This window comes from Dioscorea cayenensis, chromosome 2 (genome assembly GCF_009730915.1).
Source record: "Dioscorea cayenensis subsp. rotundata cultivar TDr96_F1 chromosome 2, TDr96_F1_v2_PseudoChromosome.rev07_lg8_w22 25.fasta, whole genome shotgun sequence".
Lineage (NCBI taxonomy): Eukaryota > Viridiplantae > Streptophyta > Magnoliopsida > Dioscoreales > Dioscoreaceae > Dioscorea > Dioscorea cayenensis.
The window spans coordinates 13,239,564-13,243,679 of NC_052472.1; the positions used below are offsets into that span (position 1 = coordinate 13,239,564).

General features: G+C 34.0%; 1 non-coding gene across 1 annotated transcript; it reads left to right on the top strand.

The window, feature by feature from the left end:
• Positions 1-358: 358 nt before the first annotated feature.
• LOC120281612 lies at positions 359-464 on the top strand. The gene has a single exon (XR_005542729.1). It is a non-coding gene; the product is annotated as a small nucleolar RNA R71 (small nucleolar RNA).
• The last annotated feature ends 3,652 nt before the right edge of the window (positions 465-4,116 follow it).

Genomic DNA, 4,116 nt, shown 5'->3' on the forward strand with positions numbered 1-4,116 from the left:
TTCATTTGGGGATGAAGTAGCAATCGAATTAGGACAATCAGATGGCATATGCGAACCCCTACAACTATCACAACTTGTGATTGCGGCTACCCTTGGTGAAGTCAATGTATCCAATTTCTTGTTCAATGCCTCTACTTGGGCTGCCAAGGATGTAACCGCATCAATTTCATGGAGTCTGGCCACTTTCTTTCTTTTTCTTGCTTTCTATTGGTAGCTATTCAAACCCATTTCTTCAATCAATTACAGGGCATCTTTGGGGGTCTTGTTCCCTATTGTACCTCCTGCGGTGGCATCCAGAAGTTGTTTGTTGCTTGAGCTCAACCCGTTATAAAATGTATTAATGATCATCCACTCGGGGAACCCATGTTGTGGACACTTCTTCAAGAGGTCCTTGAATTGTTCACAAGTCTCAAACAAATTATCAAGCTCCATCTGAACAAATGAAGGTATCTCATTGTGAAGCTTTGCCGATTTTCTCGGAGGGAAGTACCTTGCAAGGAAAGCTTCAACAATTTCGTTCCATGTTGTGATGGAAGCTCTTGGCAATGAATGGATCCACTATTTGGCCCTTCCTTTCAAAGAGAATGGGAAAGCTCTCAAGTGAATTGCATTATCAAAAACCCCATTGATCTTCAATATATCACACACTTCAAGGAAATTCTCAATATGATTGTTCGGGTCGTCATTGGCTCACTACACCATAGTAGGGTTTTTGCAGCGTTTTTATTGACTTTTAGTGGCGTAAATAAACGCCGCTAAATGTATGACCGGAGTTTTTAAAAAATGGCACAATTAGTGCCGCAAAAGAAAACGTCGGTATTTTAGTGGCATTTAATTATTAAAACACCGGAAAACCGGCGGCGTTTTCAGACTAAACGCCGGCTAGTTTTGGTGGCAAAGTACACATATCAGGCATAACACTTGTGGCGCTTATTCAATAATCGGCACTATGTTAGTGGCGATTATTTAGAAATGCCATCCTACTGTTGGTTGTCATTTAAAATGAAAAACAATTAGCGGCGTTTATTTTAAAAAAACGCAGTTATTATTTTGGCGATTATTTATAAAATGCCACTATTATAGTGGCATTTTTAACTATAAATGCCACTAACTTAGTGGCGTTTGGAAAACAAAATGCCACCAAATTACTGGCGTTCTTAGCAAAACGCCACCAAATAACGGTGTTTTTATATAACAACGCAAGAAAATGATGCGTTTTGCTGCCGTTTTCATTATAAACGCCGCTAAATATATTTCTAATATAAACCTGCCATTCTGTAATTTTATTTATGCGCATTTTTAACAAAAACAAAAGCTAGTACAAACACTTGGAATTAGCATTAAAGATAACAACAGTCACATAGTTATCTATGTACACAAACGCAATTGTTGATGTTTAATAATTTAAAACAAATTAGAAGTCATAAACGCCTTTGATATTAGTACATGGTTATGTTTGTGATTCTTGTTTTACTCCAAATAATACAAATGAATACAAAGATAAATAAAAAACCTCCATAGCATGATGAATGTCACTACTGATCTCCAGAAGGCTGATTCTATAATTTTAAAAAATGATGAGAAAAGATTTGACAATGATTTTAAAATTATAACAAATTGATGCAAACACGGTAACATTGCTGAAACTTTCGAAATACCTGTGACAGAGAACTTGAGCCAGCTATGTCAACTCTAGGGATAGTAGCTCTAGGAATACGAGTTTGTAAGAACCCAAGAAGAGCATTATATCGAGCACATTCTTGTGCACGTTCCTGCTCACGTTGTGCACATTCTTGCTTTTGCTCCTCTTTTAATTGATGAAATCACTCAACAAACTCACTTGATTGAGTGCTTGAGGCAGTGGAAGTTTTGCTAGTCGTACCCCCGTAATACCTTTTTAGTGTTGGACATAATCCAAGCCCTCTTACTCACCCACATCATTCTTTTCCAATAACTTGGGTCAGAATTTCAGTTTCAACCATTTTCATATCCTCATCTACTATCTCATATTCAGCTAACTTCACATTGGCTTTATCCTGTATATATTGGTAAAAAATTATTATAAAGAAATAATATATTATATTTCACAAGAAATTATGAATTAAGGACTACGTAAGACATAATTATTACCATAATTTGTTCAGTTTCCACATTCATGTGAGAACCATCCTTCTTGGTATGAGTTGCTTTAAAAAATTCGAGGCGTCCTACTTTTCTTCCACTATTAACCTCCTACAAGTGTTTAAACAAAAAAAAAAATGTTTGAATCACAAACATCAACAACAAATAAACTTGAACACATTAGTAAAATACAAAAGAAAGTAGAAACAACATTTGTAACTCAGACTAAAAAATTAATTCTTAATATATATTTTCTTACCATTTCCTTTTCCTTTCTAGCAAAGCCCTTCGATCTAGATGTATGAGTATATTTTTGTTGTTTTCTGCTTGCAACCCCAAGTTTTTCTGAATCCTACATGATGACATATATACTAACTTAGAAATAATAAAGATATGATAATTTTAATAAAATAAGTACAATAAGTATTCTTACCTCTCCTTTATTTGAATACCAATAATCAACTAATTGGTCCCATTACCATCGAATGGTTGCATTTGGTTGTTTATCTTTGTTCACTTGCAAACCATCTTCTCGTTTGAAATGACTCTATTTCAAATCATGGTTGTAATCTCTCCATTTCTTCCCCAAAGATTTAAGCACATACTCTTTTGAAATCCCAAGAGCAAATCGTAACTAGTTGAAGACATAATAAACAATTTTATTTACTTATGTAACTTGATGTTTATATATTTATAGAAACAACATTTGAACAATTCAATTATGTGGGTTTACCTTAATAAATTTGAACATTTCATCCTTCAATATTTTTGGCACTTTATGCCAACTCTCATAATGGAGGCCAATTTGTTGACCATTTCGAGCAAGCATGGCGAGAAATATAGCCAATAGTTGTGCTTCCGGCCCAATTGGTTGTCCCAAATGATTTGCACTCAGCACAATTCTCTCTTCTGGTGTTAATGTCCACAACTCCTTCAAAGTAGTTCGCCCTCTTTTTTGTTGTTGTCCATTTCTATAAACTACAATAATTTACATATAAGTAGAAAATTAGAACATTAATGCAAATATAATAAATTATGATTAAAACTGAAGATATGAAATGAACCTGCGTTTAAATTTTCTGCTTCATTAACTACTGGAACATTGTCTAATCTGGTACTATTATTTTGGTTTGAATCTTGTTCATTATGATTTGAATCCGCTGAAGATGATGGAATCGAGCAGTAAGGAGCAACATGAAGTGTCTGAGTGGATCTGTTAGAACCAACAGGGTGTGATGGATTGGAGTCGCTTAATCTAGCACCCATACCAGTGTCACACCTAGTACCATTATTTGGTATAGTATTTGGAGCAGATTCTGACACGACCATTTTCATATACTTCAATTTTAATTTTGGCATTTTTTTGTTATCTACATCATATAAACAAAAACATGTTACAAAATTATATTTAGAACTAGTTAATATATTTTGGAAGAAGCCAAATAGCTGCAGAAGCGAGAGCAGAACCTCGAATGAAGTGCAACCTATGCAACTTAATCATAAATAAGACTACAATCCAGAATCTCACTGAGATGCACAAAAGACTAAACGTAACAAGCTAGTAATATCAGATTATATATATAAAGGATTTCTTTATAACATTATAAAGAAAAATGAACTTGTGATGGCATGCTTGGTAGGTTGGATATAAGAAAATTTCTTGCTTTTTCAACTTAAGGAAGGAAACTTTTGTTTGCTCATTGTACTCATCATCTAGAATAATTTCTGAAGGCTATATATCACCATCACCATCACCATCACCATCAGCAACAGCATAAGAGATTGTGTTATAGTATTAGGTTTTTATATTAATATCCATATGAACTGATAACACTGACTATATTAAATTTAATTTGACCTATGAAATGTTGGGAGTACCTGAGATTCTACTGACTGTTGACAGCCATCACATTGTATACAAGTAAATTATTTTTAAGCTTACAGGGCTAGTATGTATTGAATAATTTGATTATAAATATGTGATGCATGATACAA